The sequence below is a fragment of the Equus asinus genome, chromosome 2 (genome assembly GCF_041296235.1).
Source record: "Equus asinus isolate D_3611 breed Donkey chromosome 2, EquAss-T2T_v2, whole genome shotgun sequence".
NCBI lineage: Eukaryota > Metazoa > Chordata > Mammalia > Perissodactyla > Equidae > Equus > Equus asinus.
In genome coordinates, this window is record NC_091791.1 from 19,230,776 (window position 1) to 19,256,705 (window position 25,930).

The following is a 25,930-nucleotide window of genomic DNA, read 5'->3' on the forward strand; positions in this document are numbered from 1 at the left end:
CAATGAAAACTAAAACTGCAATGAGATGTCATTACATATTCACTTAGATGGCTACAATCAAACAGACTAATAATACCAAGTGCTGACAAGGATATGGGGAAATTGGAACCCTCATACCTTGCTGGTGGGAATGTAGAATGGTACAATCTTTTCAGATACTTTTCAAGAAAGTTTCTTGAAAACATATTTACCACATGACCCAGCAGCAATTCCATTCCTAGGTAATTTTCCAAGAGAAGTGAAAACGTGTCCACATAGACTTGTATATGAATTTTTACAGCAGCATTAGTTATAATAGTAAAAAATTAGAATTAGTACAAATGCCCATCAACTGATAAATGGATAAATAAAACAAAGTACATATCCATACACTAGAATATTACTCAGTAATAAAAACAAGCTATTGATACATACTACAATATAGATGAACCTCAAAAATCTTATGGTAAGTGAAAGAAGCTAGATGTATTGAATGGTTTTATTTATATGAAATTTCTAAAAAAAAAAAAGCAAAGCTATATAGAGAGAAAGCAGGTCAGTGGTTGCATGGCATTGGGAGTGGGAACGAGGACTGACCACAAATGGGCATGAGGGAACCTCTAGAAAGTATTATAAAACTGGATTGTGGTGATGGTTGCACAACTGTATAAGTATCCTAAAAATCATTGAATTGTATACTTACACTGGAAAATTTTATAGTATGTAAATTATACCTCAAATCTGTTTTAAAAAGAAGCTGGACTATAAGGAAATAAACTTTTATCGAAGAAAAAAATCTAAAATCATATAAAAAAAGTAGTATCAACTGACTAGAAGTTGCCTTGTATACTACATAGAATTTCTGAGATTATAAAGGATTAAGACTGATGTCAAAGGCTCCTCTTAGCTTTTATATGATTTTTTGCTGTTGTTATTGTTCTGAAAACACTTCAGTGTCCACCCTCTCTTATGTATTATATCCTTATTTTTTTCTTTTTTGGTCAGAAAGATTGGCCCTGAGCTAACATCTGTGCCAATCTCCCTCTATTTTGTATGTGGGACATGGCAACAGCACGGCTTGATGCCGAACCCACAAATCCCAGCCCACCAAAGAAGGGCGCATGAACTTAACCACTATGCCACCAGGCCAGCCCCTCATATCCCTATTTTTAATGGAAGAAATAAACTCTATCATTCTCTTGGTTTATCATACACTGACTGCCAACGTTTTGGGTCTGATCTGAAGATCCTATGTACTCTTTATTACCAAGAAAGTGAAGTGAAGAAGGGGAAGTTGGAGGTTATAGAAGCTTCTTCGATGGTGGGGAGCCTATGGAATAAGACATAGCTGCATTCAGGAGCATTATGTCTAGTGCAACAGTTCTCAACCTTGACTGAACATTGGAATCACCTGGGGAGCTTTAAAAATCCCTGTGCCCTGGCTGCATCCAGACTAAAGGGACCCAGGCAGCAGTATTTTCTAAAGCTCCCTGGGTGGTGCAGCCAAAGTTGAGAACCACTGGTCTAGTGGAAGTGGTGGAGGCTTAAGAACCTTTATTTTCAGCCCCAACTGTCTCCTGGGAAGGTGGTTTGGAACAGATGTATTGTAGCATCTAGAGCTGCTGTCCAATATGGTAGCCATCAGCCATGTATGATTATTGAGCACTTGAAAGATGGATGGTCAGAACTGAAATATGCTGCCTGTGTAAAATATACACTGGATTTTGAAGACAGTGTGAAAAAAAGAATGTAAAATATCTCATTGATAATTTTTAAAATTTATTACATATTGAAATGGTAATATTTTGTTTGGATCTATTGGCTTAAATACAATACATTACTAAAATTAATTTTACCTCCTTGTTTTTGCTTTTTTTTTTCGATGTGGTTACTAGAAAATTTAAAGTTACATATGAGGTCAGCATGATATTTTTATTGGACAATGCTGATATTCAGTCTTAAAAACAATCATAAAATCTCAGAGTGACAATGACCTTTGGAATTATCTAATTAAGTCCATTCATTTTACAGCTAAGGAAACTGAGGCCCAGAGAAACTGACTGGCCCTACACGACACAGCTAGAAAGTGACATAGCTGAGATCAGTCAGTTCCCCTGACTCCTGCCGTCTATGACTATTTCCATCATACTTCCTCAAGGACTGTTAAAACAAAAGTGCTCTATCATCTCCTCCCAAAATAGAATACTTAATTTAATCAACCAGTACCGAAATATGTACTTTTTATAGAGTGCTTTGTTTCCCTTTAGGATGTTTCTATGTATGTCTTATGCCTACAACTTCTCCTGACTTTGGTGCCATACATCCAATGTATCACTCTTGGTGTCATAAAATAAACCAAGAAAAATATAAAAAGATCAAATCTCACATTTCACTTTATACTAGGAAAGGTTATACGTCAAAGGGTACTCACAGAAATACCACAAAAATAAACTTAAGGGAAAGAAATTGGTAGGGGAGGGCAGGCATGGGGGTTGAAACACAATGAAAATAATACTTTATGTTCCTATTTTAAGTGCCTTTCTCAATGCTATATGCATAGCAGCTAGAGGCAAGCTGGAAAGCCGCCAGGTCCTGGCTGCCAGCAAAAATTTTGTCACCTCCTTTGAACATCTGAAGTATGTTTACCCAATAGATTTCATTAAATTACACTTCCATTAGGAAGCATACAATGTTGATACTCATCTCAAAGATCAAAGGGATTGCTAAGAGGCATGTCATCCTGCTCCCCAGCTGATTGCTATTTCTGGGCCAATCAAGGAAAGGAGCCAGAACAATACTTAGTTAAAAAAAAAATTGTAGCATCTCCCCAAGGACCATAGACTAAGAATCTGCAGCCCCATTATCAAAATGAGCATATCATTAATGACAATACTCATACAGTGAGTTATTTTAATATAACTCCTACACAACAAACAAGCTGGATTTGGGTCATTAGCTGAATTTGTAAAGCAGTATTTCCAAGGGCTGAAAAACTCTTCAGTAAAAATATAAAGTTCGGAAGATGGAGACAGTTCCAACAAACGTAGGAGAAAAATCCAGTTTTTATTAATTTCATTGTGATTTTAAATAAGCCAACAGGTGAGTCAGACTGGAGGTGGGTAATTTAATTACTGACAGGTTATAAGACTTTTTTCTCATCTCACTAATTTTCTTGATGGATAATTTAAAGTCATACCATAAACACATTTTTCTTAAGGCAAGACAATTCCATCTTGGAATCCAATGACTTATGATAAAAACACTTAACTTTCAGAAACAAGGGACACTAATTTAAAAGGAGATAAGATTTGGCCATTGAAAATTAGAAAATCTTTTAAAAACAAATCATTTCAACTGGAGAAAGAAATATTTAAGGTAGGTTTAATGGAAAGAATTTAAAAATATATGGTATGGAAAAACAGCTACAAATCCCAGATCCTTTATTTGACATTAGAAAAGGTAGGTGGGCAACAGCTCAATGTTCTAAACCTGATTTCAGGTAGTGGGAACTCTTTTGACTAATTTTTATTGTGAGGAATTTGCCCAAAATGGGATGAAAAAAGCAAGGTTTAGGCAAGTGTTCTTTCCACCTAACTCCTTCTACCAGCTCTAGGGGTAAAGGAAAGTCACCCATCTCTAGCCACAACCGAGATTTCAGCTGCTCTCTTTCAATACGTAGCCAACCTCTTGGTTACCCATATTTGACACATCATATGAAGTCTAATTATCTATCTTTTGCAATTAATCATCTGACAATTACATTTCCTGCACTTATAAGCATCCAGCTGGGAACTGAGTTTTAATCTGAGAGAGAAAAAAGGAGGATTCAGGTTTCTAACAAATTACTTCTAATTAACCAGAACCTTTTTTAGTCATCCCAATGTAAAGATGCCTACAGCCAATCAAAAAAATTATTGTTTGCATTCTTAATGATACTTTAAAATTTCACTTAAACTTCCCCAAAAGACAGTTCTGGAAATGTATTGTACTAACATTAGTTAACCAAACATTCTGTTTGGCAGTACAAGAATGGGGGAAAAAAGGAAATAATTTCTAAGGGAAAGGAACTTGCAGTATGACTACAAAGGGCACCAAACAAAGTTAAATAAAGCAGAGATTCACAGTGCACATCTTCAAAGTGGAAAATACAAGCTATTTTCCAATAAGTTCAGGAAATTGACAGAGCTGAGTCATGGAAATTATAGAGCAGGAAGAGATTTCAGGGATTATCTACTCCAGTGTCTCTCAAAATGTGGTCCCCTGACACAAGCTTTAGTATCAACCTGGCACTCCTTAGAAGTTCAAATCCCCAGGCCCTTGCTGGGTCCCACCTAGGCCGTCTGAATCAGAGACACTAAGGTGGGCTCAGCAATCAGCACTCCAGGTGAATCTGATCTACTGGTCTAGTTTAAGAACTACTGGTAGTCTAACCACTTCATTGCACAGATGAGGAAACTGAGAGCTGAGATAGAGGCACAAGTTACATACACAAGAATAAAATTAGAGAATGACCTTGAGGAACTTACTATCATCTTTTTCCTTTTATTTACAATTTTTTTTTGTTAACATATAAGATATAATATTGTCACCTATCACATAACTTCTGAGACTACTGAGCCTTAGGATCCCCACAGCTCTTTCCTTTCAGAGTACACTTAGCTCTTGGGACCTAAAATACATAGACATTCCTAGAGTATTGGTTATAAGGTTGCCTACAACATAATATTCCACAAATATTGAACCAGTAAGAAATGAAGACCAGAGAGAGGAAGCCAGAGTCCTACGTAACTTTTTAAAAAAATCAGACTGCTGCAAGAAGTGCATTTAGAAGAGAGTGGTATGTTGGAAAGAGCACTGAATATAGAATCAAAGAGTCTTGGTTTCTCATACTTGCTCAGCCACTCAACGACCTTGGGAGGCCACATTATATCTCTGACTGAGGATGTGTCTCTGCATCTCTAAAATGGTCTTCACACCTAACTTTGTAGGGCTTCTAAGAAAATAAAATGCAAATGGTCCTTAAAACAGTTTTTCATACATAATGAGCACTCAATAAACATTAGCCCCTTCTTCCTCTTCTTTTTCAATTTACGGAGGATGCAGACAGAAAGTCAACATTTACCTGTTTTCTTTATGCTTGTGCTGAGAGGCTCTATCTAGCTCCATTCTTGAAATGTGCAGTTCTGTCTTTCTAGACATCAACACACTCTCTATTACCCCTCAGACCTGTTCTCTCCATTTTTGCTACCTGATATCCAGAAAGGTATTGAAGGGCTTATGAGTTGTTTTTAATATTTCAGAAAAATTAATGGTGATCACAGACTTAGCCAGAACAAGACTACACAGCAAAATTAAAACATCAAGAATTTTTTTCTTTGCTTTAGGCTGGAATTATACAGACTTAGTTCTCTCAGACTGATTTAACAAAACTTGACTTCTCTCATCTATTTAAAATTCTATCTCCCTAACTTTCTTAATAAAAAAATAGGGAAATCAATGCTTCCTTAATAAATGTTTTTAATTTGGTCCCTGATGGTGAAAAGACTAGGCAACATTAACCTAATAGTTCTATTTTAAAGATGCACATTGGAATCAGTTGGGACCTAACCCAGGTCTGCAGAACCAGTCTGCCAGGGGGAGTTCCTGACTTGTAGTTTGTTTTTTTTTTTTCAAATGCCACAAAGACTTTGAGCATTCCTGGTTCTTAACTACTACTAATTGTGCTATCATCAATAGTGGGAAAAGAGGAGCCATATTCCTGACTTCAGACTGTGACTGTCAGCTGCCCGAATGGATAAGGGGGAGGCAAAGGCAGCTGGGGTTGGATAATGCACACCGTGAATTTAAAACATGGGCGCCAAGTTGTGAACAGAAAAGTGCTTCTACACTTACCAGTGAGAAAGTGATATATTTTCAGAAACAAAGGAAGAACTCAGAAAATCTCTAATAACTTAGGAAAGGTGGAAAAACAAACCCCACAGAGTATTTTAAAACAAATATAGTTCTTTAGACTATGAAACTAAAGTTTGTGTTGTGATTATTTTGTTTTATATTTTAAATGTAGAACACTATTTGACTGCTTAGGTTATGATAAGTATCAAAAGCTATTATTCTAAAGGAAAAACCTAATCTTTTTAAGAAACCAATGTGCATAATTACACTCCTATTAACTAATGCCTTTGGGTCTGGTCCTGGGTTGATATGGGATAGCAAAGCCCTATAATTTAACCAAGAGGAATACAGACATTTTACCCAAATTTAGGAAAGCTCCACATTGTAATGTACGTTTCATAACACAGTCCAGCTCAATTCTCTTCACTTACCATGGAGATTAGCTAAATGGACAACTATTTCAATTTTTTCTAGAACATCAGACTTGATATCCCTATTCATCCATTCATTCACAAATATTTATTTAGAATTTCCATGCTTTCACACAGCGTGATAGGTCACAGTTCCTATTCTAAAATAGTACATAACATAGTCAGAGCAACAAAATGAATCACACGTGGAAACAAAGGAAACTACAAGGCAGCATAAGGCTTAGGACCTAACAGTGTAGATATTGGGAGAATGGAAGACGAAGCAATCAGAAACATGTTAGAATTACATTGGAAATATGTGTTCTGGCAGTATCACAGTATTGTTTCAGTTTATTTATGATAACATGATGAAATGTGACCCAGTAAACCAAATCACCATCCAAACAGTTCTTTGAGCATTTCTTTGTATAATTACCACCATGTATTCCTAAGCAATTGACACAGGCAGAAAATAGAAGGACTGTACCTATTAGTCACTACCAAAATAGTTGTACAGGCTTAGGCTAAATTTTGAGATGAAGGCCAATTTTTAAGCCAAACTACTTAGACAAAAGTATTTTCCTCCTTTTAGGTAAAAGCATTGCAAAAGATATGTGGAGTAGGGGAGATGGCATCAAGTCAGAAAACCTAGTTGGAGTAATGATTTTTGAATCACATGCTGAAGGCCATAAGGTTACAAGCAAGAGGAGAGAATTCCAGACAGAATAGCATGTACAAAGGCAAGTAGGTGAGAATAAGTGAATCAACTCTACATAACACTAGCAGATTAATTTGATTATGGGAAGCAAATATAGGCAATTTAAGCTTGTAAAGTGATGAGGCTTGGGGATTAGTGAGCATTAGGAGTGAAATGAATGCAAGAATGTGCTATTTGAATTTGATCCAATAGGAAATGATAAACCCTGCATGCTCCACAAAGATGCAACATGATAGAAACCCCACCCCCCTTTTTAAAAGTTTGTTAACTCTATCAGTGTTTCTCAACCCAGGTACAGAGCATTTATAAGATATACATGCCTACACAATCCCCCTTATTCTGACGTTACTTTACCCCTGAAAAAAGTGAGACTATTTCTAACTGATATATTACTGTTTCAACAGACTCACACAATGCACTGAAGAAGAGATTAAATGTGGTAAAATCAAGAATATGCTGTAAACAAAAGAATGTGGATGTGGAAATTCAGAAATAATGTGGCCTAGGGATTGGCCATGTGGTCAAGGACAAAAAAAAGGTCTCTGTGTGGGTTCAGAAACCATGTTATCTGGATCTTTAATCTAGGTGTATTACTACAGGAAACATGGTTATTTGCCTTTTTGGTACATGTATATTCTTTGGACCTGTGATATTATTTCTAATGGTTATTGCATGCAATGACTATAAGATTTTTACTATCTTGGACTTAAAGGTGTCCAAGACTCAGATTTCCAAAACTAGTTTTGGATAGAATTTAAGCAGAAGACTACTGTTTCAGAGACAGACAGAGTCAACAAGAAGACATCAAGGATACCACATCATGGTATTAAGGACACCATAATAAGGATTTCCTGACATGGCTTTTCCATGGGTTTTCCAAAATAGATTTTCCAAAGCATTTTCATGATGCATCACTTCATGCTTAGGTAGATAGAACAGGTATCATTATTCTCATTTTACAAATGAAGAAGGGATGCCCAAAAAAGGTAGGTGACCTGCAAAAATTCTCAAAGGTGGCTGAGGCAGGATTTAAATCTTCCTAACTGGAATATCCAGTGTTCTTTCCAGTCCATCCCATTGCTGTCCCATATGAGGCTTATCTTTAAGACAAAATTTTTTTAAGTGCCACACGACACTCTTAACTGTTAGATCTTGGCACACACATAAGTGTGGCAAAGGGTTATAAGAAATGCTTTAACATAAAGTATGTGTGGGGCAGGGAGCGGGATTCATAATGTTTTCCTTAGGCTCTCTTATCAACCCAAGAGAGTTTGTATAGGTAAACAGAAGGATGCTATAAAAAACGGTCAAGAGACAGGAAATGAACATGGAAAATAACGTAGAGAATTAGAAAAATATACACATCTATGCAGTGGCAATCATTTAAGTAGGAGCACTACAGAGAAAAGCTCTCAAGTGGAAATCTTATTGCAACGGCTGCTTTCAGTGGTACATGAAACAGTAGTGATAACAGGCTAAAAAATAATAAAAACTTTGAAATAACGTTAAAAGATACATGTAACTTAAAACTAACATCTTTTTCTACACAGAAAGGTTAAATTGTGAGGTTGACATTTGTATTTGTTACGTTGTCAACGCTTTCTGTCTATCGACATGTGTACAAACAATATCTAAAGATGTCATCTGCATATTTATACCAAAGGAGCTTATGAACAGGACCTGTCAGTATATTTTAACACCCTTCCAAAACGTCAGCTTTCATCAGATATAAACACAACATGTTTAATTTATTAGTTTGGTCTTAATATAAAAAGTTGACAATCATATGTCACTACAACTATTGATAAGGTAAATAAGGACTACAGGAAAATGTCAAAAAGTTATTGAAATGTTTGCTGAAATACTACATGAAATTGTATTTATCAGCTCTTCTCTGCCAATGAATATGTCATGTTTTCCTGCATATGGCTATTTCTGAAAAGATGTACCCAATGGAGCATTTCAGAAACTTCATTCTTAAAGCATCTTAATTCCTAGGGATGAGAAATTTAAAAGAAGTCGGAATAGAGGAAACACATTTGGCAACACATGGCATTATTTTGCTCCACTAAAGTTAAACAGAAATTGCGCTCAAAGAATAATTCACAATAGATATAACCATTTGGTTAGAATACTTACATTTTGTGTGCCTAACACTTATCATAGATCTTTCTTATGAAAAAGTCTGCCTTAATTACAAATTCTTAAATTGAATTCAATAGCACTTATTGAATACCTACTACATACAGCATTTATTAAATACTTCAGAAAACGTAAAAGTAGAAGACCCAGTCTCCTTTCTTGAAGATCTCATAATTTGGTTGGAGTAATAAAACATAAGTGAGTGAAAATCTATAAATTATTTCAGCTTTGACATGGAAGCACTGTGTAAGGTGGTACAGGTTATAAACATAGGTGCCAAGGTGAATGGGAAGTAAAGAAAATCTATCACGAAAAGAAAGATAATTAGAAAAGACTTCACAAAGGAGATGAATCATGGGCTAGGGATCGTAGAAATGGAAGACATACCAATATGAGACTAATAGATTTAATTGAGCCAAAAGTTCCAAAGCACACCGCTTGTCCTAAACTGCATACAGAATAGTTTTAAAGCAATGTGAAAACTTTCGCCAGTCTTGAAATGCCAAGCATTCCCATTTTAAACATTGTTAAACAACAGAGCTCACCCAGAGCACAGAGGTTGACTCCCGCATTTTAGAGCTAAAGAAGGTGAGGCACAATGATCTGTTCAATGGCACTCAGCTAGTTAGTTTAAGGGCTGACACTGAAAGCCATAACTCTTGGCTTCCCAGCTTACGTCCCACTGCACTTCCCATTGCCTGTCTTGGTTTACAACCGATTTGAAATAAAAGTAGGTTGGCTAGTGAATCAAGTCTTCTTTAAACTGTACACATTGGAAGTAGCAGGGACTTTGGTGATTCTTTAAAGATAAATGCTAGAGGGCCGGCCCAGTGGCACAGCGGTTAAGCGTGCACGTTCCGCAGCCCAGGGTTCGCCGGTTCGGGTGCAGACATGGCACCGCTTGGCACGCCATGCTGTGGTAGGCGTCCCACATATAAAGTAGAGGAAGATGGGCACGGATGTTAGCTCAAGGCCAGGCTTCCTCAGCAAAAAGAGGAAGACTGGCAGTAGTTAGCTCAGGGCTAATCTTCCTCAAAAAAAGAAAAAAAAAGATAAATGCTAGAAAGCAGTATGATTTATTGGCTTTAGAGTCAGACAGATTTGATTTCAAGTCTTGGATCCAAATTATGAGACCTTGGGAAAGTGTTTTAGTTTTTCATAACCTCGCACGTCTGAATTATAAACTAGCTGTGAAGAATAAACAATATACAACATGATATCTAAGCTATTAGAGGCCCTCAATTGTTAATTCTCTCTCCCTCTCCCTCCAAAATCCCTATTAGTGATCATTCTAGATTGAATGATTCTCAATCGAAGATAATTTTGCCTCAAAGGGTACATTTGGAACACCCAGAGACATTTTTTGATTGTGACAACTCGGGTGGGGTGGGGTAGTCTATTGGCATTTAGTGGGTAAAGGCCAGAGATGCTGCTAAACAAGGCACAGGACAGCTTCCCTCCACCCCCAACAAAGAATTATCCAGCCCCAAATTTCAATAGTCCTGAGGTTGAGAAACCCTGTTCTAGACCAAAGAGAAAGACTACCCGTTATCACCAGTGTTCAGTTAAAAGAGATGTCTTTTCTGCCCCTAAAGGCAAGCATCTTGACTTTGCCAAAGTATCAACATCAAGATAGAAATGCATCAGATCCCTCAAGTTTATGACATGGAGTACAAAAATATAACTGGGTTAATATTCCCTGCTGTGTGGATTCTTCTGACTATTTGCATATGATAGGGTTGCATATAAATCTATATTTCCAGACACATAGAAAGATTATTTCCTTAGAATCTACCTGAGGGAATAATAATTAGCTAAAAAGATGTAAATTTGTGGGATCTTTATGGATTTTTTTTTTAATTGAAGGACTGGAAAATTCTTTGGGCAAATTTGAACTTAATGACAACATCAGTTTGTACTTTGAGATGTTTCTTAGTACTACCTTGATTCCAAAAAGGCATTAAAAGTATCAGGATATAGCAGGAACAGGCAGATTACTGTATGAGTCCCAAGAAACTGGCACCTGAGGCAGTTGCTGCCGGCACCCTCACCCTTCTGGTGTATTCTGGTACCTTCCCTCTCTCTCTTACACTTTTATTTTCCTCTATTCCTACTTCCCTTTCTCTCTTTTTCTTTTTCCTGCTGTCTATGCCTCTTGTCACTTGCCAGTGACAGTTATTTAGCCCCAGACATAACAGAACTCAAAAGACAAAATGCCTTGATTTAGTGGCAAGGTTTCAATCACGCTCTCCGGGAGGTAAGAAAGAGAATCGTGGGTGGACTTTAATTTGCCCTCTCTAGGAACTATGCATACTCATGTAAAAAGACTCAGCAGAGATATATTAAAAGAGATCCCACTTTGAAAAACATTACCAAGAGCCCCCAAAATATAGCTGCTCATAATTTATTTAAAATATTAAAAAATATAGTTAGTATTTCTAATTTTGCTGGGTTTAAAATCATTCCTCTTCAGAGTGAAAGGTAAACTCTTAATACAAAGGGATATTATAGATGAATTTGGTCTTGGAAATTCCTCTCAGAAAATGCCACAATATGGTATATTTTAAACATCAGTGTGAGCCACAGTGCCATCTATGGCCACATTCCATTTGAATTAGAAAGCATAATTTTGCTACTTTGACAGTCTCTGAACAGACTAGGAAGATAGAAAACCCTCTAAGATATAAAATGCACTGACAAAAACCTCGCCCCAAATCTGTACTTCCAGACACATGGAAGGATTACTTCCTTAGAATCTATCTGAGAGAGTAATAATCAGCTAAAAAGACGTAAATTTGTGAATCTTATGCTGAAAATGTTTTGAAATTACATACTTTCATGAGGATAATCTCGCTGACTGCAGAGTCTACAGCAAAATAATAAACCCGTAAACCAAGGCTCTTCAATTGATTCACTATGTTTAAGAAAAAGACCAAGAAAATAACAATTATTTTAAGAAATAGATTCTAAAATAGCAATTAAGACACAAGATAGTATCTTTCTCTAATCTGAGCCTCTTTTGACTGCAGTTCAGAAATAGTTTAAAAGTTGTTTCATAATTAAAAACTCTAAACACCATTTGCTATGATGATCATAAGATTTAAATTGATATCATAAGCTATGGGTTATGCTAAGTTAGAATTTTCCAACCTGGCCACAAAGGAACTTCAATTTCCCCCCTAAGCAAGAGACAAGAAATCCTCTAGTAATTCTGCTATCAAGTTGTAAGTTATTTTCCCCACACCAGTGCACAGCTATCATCATTTGGAACCAAGTAGATTTTCTCTCTTTCTTTCTGTTCCAAATTCACTCGGCTTACTGCCAAGAGAAAACACAGACACAGGGGAGGCAAAGAGCAATTCCGTTAAGATCAATGAAGATGTTGGCCATAACAGAATCCTATTTATCCATCACATCCGTACTTCTTTTTCTCTGATTAGAGATTACTAGCAATTTCTTGACAATTCTTGTACAAAATTAAGTTACAATCAGTCTTGCAAGACTTCATAGGGGGAAGAAAAAAATATATATATATAGTTTTTCCTACCATGTAAATCCAGAAACAACATATATATAACCTTTATATTTCTGTTCTTACAAGGGACTTAATATACTTGTTTTCAAAGCAGTTAAAAGTGCTATTTATGAACAAAAAATTCACGTAAAGATGTTCTATTGGCATTGGCTTAGGGTAAGGGGTCAAAGGCACAGTCTATTTAGCAGTAATAAATTAAAGGCTGAGAGTTTTGTTTTGTTCTAAGCTCAAGTGAAACTTATAATATCTGTTTTGCCACCTAGGGAGAAAAATTACGCATGCTATGGCTTCCCTATTGTCCCCAAATAAAGGTTATCATAGTACCTAACTTTAAATCAAAATGAAATTAATTTTTAAAGTATATTTGACATAAAAGAAATGTAGGTAACTGCCAAAGTAAGATGCTATATTTTGCCAACTTTAATTAAAATGTATTTAAAATAATAGCATTGAAGATTTGAGAGAAAAAAATGAAAATAAGTTAAATGGGACTACAACTCATATGAAAGAAAGAGCTTCATTGTTTTAAATGCTTCATTAAATATAAAGCAACCACATTATCCAGCACGTGTAATCTTTCAATTGCTTCTAATCACAAATGAGATAAAGGCCTAGCTCCTCAACTGAACCAGGGAGGCTTGGCGAGCTCTCAAGCTTATCAAGCTCTGATGCCCAGGTTGTACCCCACATCAATTAAATCACATTGTCTGGAAGCGGGCGCTGGGCATCAGGATTTTTTAAACACTCCCAGGTGATTCTAATGTGTAGCAAAGTCTGGGAACAAAGGCTCTAGCCCCATACTGTTCACCTGAAACTGTATCAAACACTCTAGGCCCCCTGTTCCCCGCTTCTGTGATATTACCAACCCCACTCTGTTTATGTTGTTCTTTCAACCTGCATAGACCCTGCTTCTGTCCAATACCTCCTCATCCTTCTGGTCTCAGTTTGGGTGTTACCTCCTAGAGGGTGCCTTCCCTCACAACCCCCACTTCATTTACACACAGACTCCTGGTTTGGACGCCCCTCCCTGAAAGTATGTCCTTTCATATACCATCCCATCAGAGCCTCCATAATTTCACTTACCACAATATTAAAATTACTAGGACTGTGAGCTCCTTGAAAATATGTCTTATTCATCTTTTGATCCCTTGCACAATGCTTCATGCATAACAGGTACTAAATATACATAAGTTGTTTATAATAATCTACACCAAAACAACAATTGTTGAAAACCACCAAAACTAAAACTTTAATGAAGTGAATACAAAGAAAGCCAGCTTGATAGTTCTCTTCCTCAGTTTCCTCATATTTTAGTTTGAAATTATTTTAATATTATTTGTTTTACTAGTGAGAACTTGATTTAAATCATTTTAGCTTCTATCATATTATTTCTAGCTGCATATTACATTGCCATTACATTACATGTGGGAATATTCTAAACCAAATTCTCAGTACGCAATAATATTTGGAACTTTTTAATCATAAAGCTATTTGGTTCTTGTCTTTAGTTATGCTACAGTCAATTCTTTGCTGAAGTTAATGACAATATTTAACAGATACTATAGAATCTTCTCCCCTCTCCTTCTCAGTACCGGTATGTCAGGCCCGTGACATAACAATGCAAAGACGGTGACTTCAAATAGTTTCTGGGAAATGTCAGTTATTAGAAATTAGGGAAGAAATGGAAAGAAAATACAAAGTAAATGATTCAATGTGTATTTTGAAGCCTAGATGAAAAACTCAGTACAAATACAACTCCAATTAGTGAAATGATATGCATAGTAAAATGAAATAAAATAATATATACTAGTATAATTCTTCTATCGTTAATTCTGACTCTACTATACAAGGTCAAGGAGAAACCTTGCTGGCATAGATTAATCTCTAAGATGCTTTTACAAAATGAAATGTGCTAGAATATACAAGCAATCCAACTTAGAAGGTCGTATCCGAGAATAAGATGGAAGAGTTCACGTTTCAATCTTTTGTGTAAGATCCTGAGTTAGTCTCCTGAAGCACTGAGAAAGGTTTACAGTTTTAGGATCTTGAACGAATCTTCTGACTCTGAGACACTTTAACCCCTAAACTCTTACATTATAGGATACTACTTGTGCACAGCAAAATCACTGACTAAAAGTCAGTGCAGTTCTCCAAGTATTTCCACATTTATTATCTTATTTGACCCACATATTTCCCCATTAGATAGGGAGAATTGATATGATGATCCAAGTTTGCAGATACAGAGACTGAAGTGCAGAATGAATATGCCACGTCTGAGGTCTCAGGTCTATAGTCCTGGGCTTTTCTCACTATTTCACACTTCCTCTCTTGGCAACGTGTGTGATCCATGACCAAATTTAGCTTGCACACAATATTAGAAAAATACGGGATTGACCATTTCTAACAAATGTCTAACAATATATACATAATAATTTTGAAGTGTCAATAAAGTCTCCAAATAGGGGCCCTGGACCAGACAGCATCTGAAATGGATAGCACTGAACCATGTTCTTTTAAAAAGGTAGAAAAATAAAACTTTTAAGTTCATTGAAACTAAAAAGAATATAAATCTGCAAGATTCTAACCATAGAGATAGTTTTCTTCTTTCTAAGCTTTACTCTAAAAATCACATATGTCCATAAATAAAACAAGACTAATCTTAATTCAGTTGAAATTTATTTGTAGGCTAGGTTTATATAAAAAGACCAAAATAAGAAAACAATGAAAGAAAAAATGTCAGTCATTCAATATGCAAAGATGCAGCGTTCCATTACGAAAGTCAAAGGGTGTGTGGTAAAAAATACAGAAAAGATTAACAAAGGGCACCCTTGTTTTAAAGTGCAGAATAAATTTTTAAGAAACTCATTTCACTTCTATAATTGGACATTTCACACCAAGGCCAACGCCATGCAATGTGACTTTCCAAACCATAAAATGTGACACACTCTCTCCATTTTAAGACTGCAATTACAGGTCAAATTCTTCATAACCAATAACAGAAATCTCCATTTTCACAGTATATTTCCAAGTCCAAGACAGTGATAACTTGTTTTAAATAATATTTAACAAAACCAAATGAAGAATGAGAAAATTTGGACATTTCCTTAGAACCTTCTGTGATGGAGCTTGACTTATAGTAGTTTTTGTGAATTTGCAAACACATAAGGAGCCTCAAGAACTAACAAAACGCCCTACGATGGATGGAATCCTGTTTCTTGATGTTTCCCAATGTGCCCACACTCAAGCATTTCAGAGGCACTTCTAGCAAAGGCGTTTAATCCATGATCCAATGAACTTTTTAAAAGAAGGGACAAAAGAGCAATTTGATTCCACATTTGTTATTTGTTTTTACTTTAAATAAGATTTTTCCATTTTGAGGAATGAAAGGACACAAAGTCAAACAAAACAACCTAAGTAAAAAATGAGACTATCTGTTCACATGGTCCATTTCCTGGTAGGCTTCCAAGGACTTGAAGTCAAGAGAAACGTCTCTGGAGAAATCTTTTCTAGCCCCATTTTAACTTCTCGTACAGGAAAGCTTAAAATAGTCGACATAGCAAAACTCTTCAACCACTATTACACAGTTTAAAAACCTTCACCCTAGAGATCAGATCTGGCTCAGTCTTCATTGCAAGCAGCTAAAGGCTCCTAAAAGCTATACGCTAAGTCAAAAGTGCCTAATCTGTTTTAAGTTTTGTTCTGAACCTCACAAATGTGGAACTAGATAAAAGACAATAAGAATGGCATAAAATGCAACTGAGGATTCATGAAAAAGGAAATGAGAAGTAAAAGTCAGAACCATGATGTGTCATTTCCAGTTGCTAACTGACTTCGGTGTAGCAAAGCGCAAAATTGACATGCTTTATTCGAACAGTTTTGTAACCCTAGGGCCTAAGTATGAAATCTATAGTTCAGTAAGTGGTATTAAATAAGGCAATTGCGAGTTTCAAGATCCCTAGAATGTAAGTTTTAAGAGGGCAATGAACACGTGAGCATCCATTCTGTATGGAGCCTGAGCCTTGAGGCCTTTGCCTGCTCTAGCAACATCACTACCACAGCATCGCTGTCCCCGCTTTAATGTTTGGCACTTACCAGGAGAGTGACTGGCAAGTAGTTTGATAAAAGGCATTTCATTTAAAAATCAATTAGCTACTTTTCTTTCTAAGGAATAGTATACCATACATGAAAAATGAGCATGACTCACAGGCAGAATCAAGGAAAAGGCTTATCTTTTAAACTACATAGTACTTTTCCCAGGGAAATTCAACAGGGGTTCCACAGATCTTGATAATACAGTCTCTGACCATATATTTACAGACCAGGAGACTATTTTTGGCCATGGGACAGTTTATAAGCAACCCGTAAAAAGTTTACTATTTATGAGCAAACACTTTAACATTAAAACAGAGCTGGCTTTTTGACGATGGCAATTAGCTTCTTCATGTTGCAAACACCAAATAACATTTTCCCATTAATTTTTAAACCAATGTGGCTTTAACTTAAAATAAACTGTACATCAAAAGAATGGAAAATAAACAGCCAGGAACACAATTTGATGAATTGGATTTATTTAGTTTATTTATCTAAACAGGGACCATTGGATCTCTTTAATAGGCTGACAGTTGCACTGGGCTGGTTAATAAAACATTCAACAGTGTCTTCAGCCAATATAGAAATGCAAATCCCATCAGAAATATTTTATTCATGAGGCAGTAATTTCAGTTACTACCAGTTCCTTTTTTTAAAAAATGGCACTCTGCAAATAAACAGTGCCATCTAGTGACTAACGATGAAGCCAAATTTGTCACAGGTTTAAAATTAATCTTTCAAAATCTTACCTGTTTTTATCTTTCCTCTTTATTTCTTAGGTAAGATCAAGGTGGCAAGGCAAAACAAATAAACAACAGAAAAGTCAATAATAATTTGTTAAGTCATTTAAGATGGATTATGAGCAAAGACAACTACATTAAGATCAATAAGCTTTATATTCTTTTTTTGTTTTAAAGCAATTTAGCACTGTCTCTGGAAAATGTACACTTCATCTGCTTAGAAAACTGAAACCACTAGAAATACCATAAAGTTGTAGCAAAAATTTGCTTCTTCTGCCATAAAATGGCATTATAACTTTAATTCCAACGCTAAAAAAAAATTTGTAAGTAGCTAGGGAAAAATATTCCAATAAAATTGCAAAATCCAACCGGAGATCTGACACCAAGTTTTAAAAAAAATTTAGACACACAGGAATGTGTGGGTGCACAAACACAGTATGTCTGTATCAGTACACACTTCAACTCTGCCAATGACTACAGGATATGGAAGTTATTTCTGCAGGTCATAAAGCTCTATAGGAGCTAAAGGCAATGGTCTAAAGCCCAAAGCAGTCATTATAAAAACAGTTACCTTGGAAGAAAGTGTCAGAGCTTCCAAAGTGTCCAAAGTGAAGAAAATCTATTAAGGCCAACCTCAAATCAGTACACAGACCAATGACAGAATATTTAATACATACTACTGTGCCATTCAAGTATACATGGTGGTGAGAAGGGTCAAGAACATGAACCTTTTACAGCATCTTGGACCTTGAGACCAGAGTGACACACAAGCACAGATCAGGCCCCAGAAGGCAGCACCACAGCTGAAAATAGACTTCTAGTCTCTTTCCTATCCAGAGGGTCCATTTCCTGTGTCAGCCTCTGAAATGATTAGAGGTTCTGTGAGTAAAAGATTTACCAAAGTCAAAGCCTGGAATGAGAATCCTACAAACAAAGAAGGCCAACTACATGATAATTTTTTAATAATTTCACCTAGCGGAGCGGTAGGAACCACCATCTTCAGAAAATAACTGCAAACAAGGAAGATCATATGTACGTGCATGTAAACACAGTATTACCTTCTTCCTTGAAGGTCATAGTCATATCCAGATAACTAAAATATTCTGTAGTCTCTGATTAAGAAATATTGAAAATGTAAAATGAGTTCAGTTTTAGACCAGATATTGAGAGCCATGCATATCTGCTAGCTTTACCAATATCAATATATCTTCCATAGAAGAGTATCCTGGAAAAAGAAATCTCAGTTGTATTTAATTCTAGAGTTGTAAAAACCCCATAATGACAGATAATAACAGTATCTTTCTCATATAATGCATATAAAGTACTTAGCCATGGCCTACCTATAATTTTTATTTCTTAAATCACATTCTAACACAAATGAGATACGGAGAAAGAACAATAAAAACGATCTGATGAGTCACAATAAAAATGCAATTCCAAGGAATATTTTAATAAGAGCTATAATATTGTTGATGCCCTTTGACTTGGTAATCTGCCTTCTGAGAAATGATCCCGATGAAATCATCCTGTCCTAATATGTCCATTGAAGGACAATAAATGATGGAGGGAATAAATGGGAATATATTAGGACTCAACAAAACACGAACTAACATCATTGATTGAAATATTATGCACCCACTAAAATGATTAAGAATTGATAGAAATGGGAAAAAAACCAGTTAGAATCTCGAGTTTAAAAAAAGGTGGAAAAATGTGGATTGAGTAACATCATTATTATGTAAAATAAAACAATAAATTATGCAAGGGAGAGGGGAAGGGAAGATTGGAAGGAAACATCAAAATGTAAAATGTAGATCTTTTGGGTAATAAGGTGATTTTTCCTTCTTTCCACTCTTCCCTATTTTCAGAATATTCTATAATGAGCAGGTATTATTTTTACAGAAAATCAAACAACAAACAATTTTTTTAAATGGCAAACATATTTATTAAGTGCAGATAGTAGAGGAAAACGTCTTTTCTGGGATGGTTCTGTCCCAGTCTGGCTTTCTTATTTCTTTCTAGAATGTACTTATGTTCCTGCAAGAAGGATAAGCTGATGCTATAATTACAACATATTACCACTGATATCCAAATCTCTAAAACATGCTCTCACGGTTTTCTACAGCTTCCACAGAATAGAAGTAAAATATCCCAGGAAGTTATAAGAAGAGAAAAGATAAAACGTAAACAGAAGCATCAATTTCTTGACCTTTCAACAAAAATCAAAATTTAAAAGGGATCGTCTTTCTCATTTGCACTTCTTTAATCTATCTTAGACTTAAAAAAACAAAAAAACCCCCAGACAAACCGGAATACGGCTACTGGCTTCACTCATAAACCTGGATTCTCAAGTTGTCCATTCACCTGTGAAAAGAGAGAGCGCAGGTAGTAGCAGTAAAAGCTTCAAGCTGTTCCACAACATCCTTTGAACCCTGACCTAAGGGACCAGCTCCGATAGTCTGCAGGTAGTTGGGTTTCTAGGACCATTCAGCCTCACTGCTGAGACTGTCAATAGAAGTGCTATTCTCTGATGTAGACAGCTCTGCACTAGGAGCAGGTCTAACAACCACATCACATAGCCTGCCAAACGGGAAAAGGACAGCATTCGGGCACCACTGACCTAGGATAGAAGTGAACTTGAGAAGGGCTAAAAAGCTCTACTTCTAACATTCATTACAATCTAATTCTCCACCCCAAATCCTGTATGTGTGCGTATGTCTTAAAGGAAGTTCAGCTTTGTTACAAGAAAAAAGAAATATGCAACGACACAAATTAACCACAAGATGGCGCTAGCACCACAGTACAATATCAGAGATGTACAAGGCATTCAGCATACCACGTCCTCCTAACTTTTGCAACCTTACCCTGGTACATCACTTACTTGCTCTTTTCTTTCTCTACTTACTGAGATTTAGTCAAACATTTTATACAACATTAGGTTTTTTTTGTTGGATTTACTTATTTTCTTAAGAAGCAAACAATAATCTTGAAAAATCCTCAACTACATTCCCCACTCCGCCCCTTTTAGCTGGTTCATTTTCCTGGAATATCCTAACATGACCATGCCCTAGCTAATCTCACTGGATAGTGAAGGAAGAGATTACAAGAACAGCTTAAATACATGAATTCTAATTTTTTTAAAAAGTTGCTTTCAAATACAAAAAGAGGCTATTAAATCGATTTTTATGGAAACGTGACGTTGGGGGTGAGGGATTGCAAAGGATCATGGAGAGAACATTGGAACATGTGTCTAGGTTATCTGATTCTGGTCCTGGCTCTAAACAACGGCGTGGCTTTAAGGTAAATCATTTGGTCTCCTGGCTCTCCCATTTCCTCCTCTAAAAAATAAGGTGACTGGATTTTAACTTGTGGACCTAATATTCTTAAGTTACTCTAAAACTAAAAGAAGTCAAAAATGAACAATATGAAGCTATAAGAGGCCAAAAGTCAAGAAGAAGGGAATTAGGCAAGTGAGCAGAATCATAAGGAATAGCAACAGTAGAGAAGGGAACATAAAGATGATCTCTGCCTCCTATGCCATAAGTGCCCACAATTATGAATACAAATTATAACCAGAATTTTAAAATCTTTTACGTAAGTATTTATCCAGTTGCAAATTAAATTCTATGATATATTGTTGTAAACAGTAGACTATTATTTTTCATTCTCAGATGTATACAACTATCTGTTAAGGATTAACAAACATTAAAAGTACACTGAACTTTCATGCCAGTCATGACAGAGTAACTGGTACAAGACTAACCATCCCACTCTAAACACTATAAAAATGGACAAAATGCATGAAGCAATTGCTTTCCAAAGCTGGACAACAGGCAGCATAGGATTGCAATCCCTTGGAGAAAAGAAACACCTGAAATGAGCCCTACAATGGCCAAGGCTCTCAGCCTGTAGGTACTTTCCAGATTACAGCACGTGGGGGTGGAGCCCAAATGGAGCACAGCATGTCACTGAGCTTAGGAGGTGGGCAGTGGAGTTGGGGACTGCTGGGATGGATGACGTTTAGCAGGGTAATGGAGAAAAGGGAGCCACACAGAAGAGCTCCAGAAATCTATAAGGGGGTCTCTTGAAGGTTTTGGTTAAAAATGAACTTGCATATTCAGAGGGCAAGATCCCACGAGGTCTTGCAGAGAACAGGTATTGGGGAGCTATGGATGGAATGGAGATTCTGGAGGTCACCCAAATCAGGGAGACAGAATTCTGACCAAACAGATAGAGCATTCATTGAATGCTCCAGTTATTCAAGTGGAACCCAAGAAAGGCCACACCTCAAAAGTAGGACTACTCCAGACATGTCCTAACAGGCTTAAGAATAAGCTTTGAATGGATCGGTCTGATCTGTTAGTAACTTATCTGCTTGCCCAAATAAAACTCAACATTCTCTAAAACATGCATCATCAACAGAGGTGATATCATGCCCATGAGGCAAAAATTGATTCTGAGGAAAGTTAAGAAGCCTAGATATTACACAGATGTGTGGCCGTCCAAAGGGCCAGAGTACATGAACATATGTACAGATATACAGTAATTAAAACTTAATGGGGAGGGGGACAATGAGGAAAACAAATGTCTACAAAGGTTCCTTAGAGGGATGATAGCGAAAAAAGGTTGAGATGCACTGCTCTAAAGGAAATTGACAAAATCTAGACTTTCAATAGTGCATGATCCACAATATCAAGCATACGATAATAAAATTACTAGACGTGTGAAGAAGCAACGGAACAGAATAGAAATCTTAGAAGTCGACCTGGATTTTATTCAGCAGGCAATGAGGGCTTTGTAGGATTTTGTGGAACAGTGAAGCATATTCAGATTGGCGTGTTGGAAAGATAATTCCAGAGTGGTGCGGAGGGTGGTTTAGAGTGGGAGAAGAATAGAAGGAGGAAAGGTTACTACAAACATCCAGATTTAAGTGGCAGGATTATTAATTCTCAGTGATCAACTGGATGTGCAGGGGGAAAAATTAAAGATAACTCTGAAGTGACTAGCACTTGTCAAATTTAAGTATTTGTGTTTAAGGGACTCCGGGGTAGAAGTGTCCAGTAAGTAGTAAGAAATATGAATCTAGAGCTATAGAGAGGTCTGGGTTAGAAACGCAGGTTAGTACAGATGCTGTCATTGAGGTCACAGGAGTGGATGACAACATGCAGAGTAAGACAGTGGAGTAGGTGGAAAAGAAGACTGAAGAATCCAGGTATCTAAGGGACAGGCAGAGGAGGAGGAGGGGCCAAGAAAAGAAAGCAAGTGGACAACGGGGTCGAAGAAAAAAGGATTAAGTTGTCCTCTGTCTTTCCCCATTGGCATAAATATTCCCTTAAAGTCTTGATACTACAAAGGGAATAGAGAGCTGCTTCATTTGCAATAAACATAGAGAGACGAAGGACCATCTCTGCTATTCTTTTCTTGGGATTCAATATTTTTGGGTATGGTATAACACTATAAGGAAGCTATCAAATATCTTTAAGAACACATTCCTCATTCCTTTAAAAAATAAAAGAATTGAATATAAGAGGAAGTTAGAATCAAAAGGGAATTAAGTCAATATTTTCTACATTCTACTCAAATACTCGCGTGATATGGTATGGTCAAGCAGAAAAAGCTACAAAACAGGAGTCAAGGAACCACTCACTTTGCAAAGCCCTTCAGTGGCTTCTCACCAACTCAGAGCAAAAGTCAAGGTCTTTACCGGGCCTACAGTGCCCTTATAGATCTTTCTTCTGCATCCCTCTGTAACCACATGCACCTCTCTTCCTCGCTCACTCAAGCCGCAGAAAACACCCCAGCAAAAATTGCTACAACCACCTTGCTATTCACTCCTACCCATTTACTCACTTTATTTTCACTTACAGCATTTTCACTACCCGAAATTATGAAATATACGTATTTGTTTGTTTCTTGTCTTCCCCACTATAATTTAAATTACATGAGAGCAAGAACTTTTTCTGTCTTACTCACAGCTTTTCTCCAGGACCTAGGACAGTGACAGATACACTGTAGGGCTCAAGAAAGACTTGTTGAACGAAATCTGTAATCAATCCAAGCCTCTTGGTCCTATCATGTGTAAGATGGTAAAATAGTGATCCACATCTGCTCTGTCTACTCGTTAGACAATGAAACGAAGTAACGTATGCTACAGCACTTTATAAGCTTTAAGTCACTGTACAATAGACGGTGATGGTGGTAGTGGTAAAGGACGTCTCCCGACACGGTAGAAGCAAGCTATGGCAGCAAATACACACATAAACACATGAATTTTTAATGATAGCCTGGAGAATAAATGTTTAGTTCATAGTTACTGGCTCCATTTTTCTTTATAATAGAAAATACACTTGAAAAATACTTATCCAAGTATACAATATCCAATACCTAGAGGACTCTACCCAGGATTATACTCTTCAGGAAACAAAAAAGATTACGATTGGGTTAGTTGACTTAAAAGCCACAGCAGCAATTTAATTTCTGAAAAAAAATTTAAGAAGGAAAGATTAAAACTAAATTCCATGTTACGGGCCAAATGGTGTCTTCTCCAATTCATGTGTTGAGGTCCTAACCCTTAGTCCCTCAGAAAGGGACTGCATTTGGAGACAGGGTCTTCAAAGACTTAAGTGAGTTAAAATGAAGCCATTAGGGTGGGCTTTAATCCGCTAGGACTGGTTTCCTTCTAAAAAGAAGAAATCAGAACACAAAACATACAGAGGGAAGACCATGGGAAGACACAGGGAGAAGTTGGCCATCCACAAGCCAATGCGTCACAAGAAACAAACCATGACGACACCTTGATCTCGGACTTCCAGTCTTCAAAACTGGGAGGAAATAAATTTCCATTGTTGAACCCACCCAGTCTGTGATACTTTGTTACATCTAATCCATTTGGTTGTTTTAGAAATCAAGAGAAAAATCTCTGGAAAAGAGTTTCATGAAGAGGAGGTAAGCAAACTAAAATAATCCTTATCAATATTTTCTTTTACTTTCATCATTTGTATGGAAACATTAACTTTAATTAGAATTGTCTAAGTGTAAATTTGAGTGGTCAAATTCTTAAATCAATCCAATTTTCTCACCATATCTCATATTCTCGCTGAGAGAATCTACCTTTCACAAAGCAGTTAGAGAAGGTTTTATCTAGTACAGAGCACAGAAGCCAGGCAGTTACATTTCTTTCCTGAATTTAGGCCCAATGTGGATTCCAATTTTTTTTTTTTTTGAGAAAGATTAGCCCTGAGCTAACTGCTGCCAATCCTCCTCTTTTTGCTGAGGAAGACTGGCCCTGAGCTAACATCCGTGCCCGTCTTCCTCTACTTTATATATGGGATGCCTACCACAGCATGGCTTGACAAGTGGTGCCATGTCCACACCCGGGATCCGAACTGGCAAACCCCGAGCCCCCGAAATGGAATGTGCGCACTTAACCCCTGTGCCACCAGGCCGGCCCCTCCAACTTTTTTTCTAATTAATAGGAACACAGTTCAAAAGGCAACTACATCAGAGTCACTGATGTAGCCCATTTCAACTTCACAGGAAAATACCCATTAAAATATAAAATAAATTCACACGACTGCCAATCCCCCTATTTCCAGACTCTAGGTGGAATTTCCACTAGGTCCCTAACCTTTGGCCTTGTAACGGAAAGGTACGTTGCAGTCAAGGAAGTGCAGCCCCCCAAAATAAAACAGCTAAGGCAGGAACAGGAAGATCCCTATAAATTCTTGACTTTCTTTATGAATTTAGACCCCAGGGTCAGAGACACAGTTGATTTATATGCCAACACATGACTCCTGTCACTCACAGGTCAAGCTCAGATCGTTCCTCGTCTGTATTTTTTTAAAATTGTAATTGTGATAAAATATATATAACATAAAATTTACGATCCTAATCATTTTAAGTGTACAGTTCAATAGTGTTAAATATATTCACATTGCTGAGCAACCAATCTCTAGAACTTTACACTTTGCAAAACTGAAACTCTATACCTTTTAAATAGTAACTGCCTACTTCCCCCTCCCTCCAGCCCCTGGCAACCACTACTTTCTGTCTTTATAAATTTAACAACTCTATGTACCTCATATAAATGGAATCATATAGTATTAGTCTTTTGTGACTGGCTTTATTTCACTTAACACAATGTTCTCAAAGTTCATCCATATCATAGCATATGGCAGAATTACCTAATTTTTAAGGCTGAATAATATTCCATTGTATGCATGCACTACATTTTGTTTATCCCTTCATCTGTCAATGGACACTTGGGATGCTTCCGTCTTTCAGTAGTGCAAATAATGCTGCTATGAACATGGGGGTACAAATATCTCTTTGAATCTTTGCTTTCAATTCTCTTGGATATATACCCAGAAGTGAAATTGCCCAGATGTATCTTTTCTACTCCTATTACTTTCTAATTGCTAACAAT

The 25,930-nt window shown here is 36.7% G+C and overlaps 1 protein-coding gene across 6 annotated transcripts in view; it reads right to left on the bottom strand.

Annotated features, from left to right (window-relative positions):
* The window catches only part of VTI1A (vesicle transport through interaction with t-SNAREs 1A), a 354,061-nt gene that overhangs the window by 312,645 nt on the left and 15,486 nt on the right, over positions 1–25,930 (bottom strand). The window lies entirely within an intron of this gene.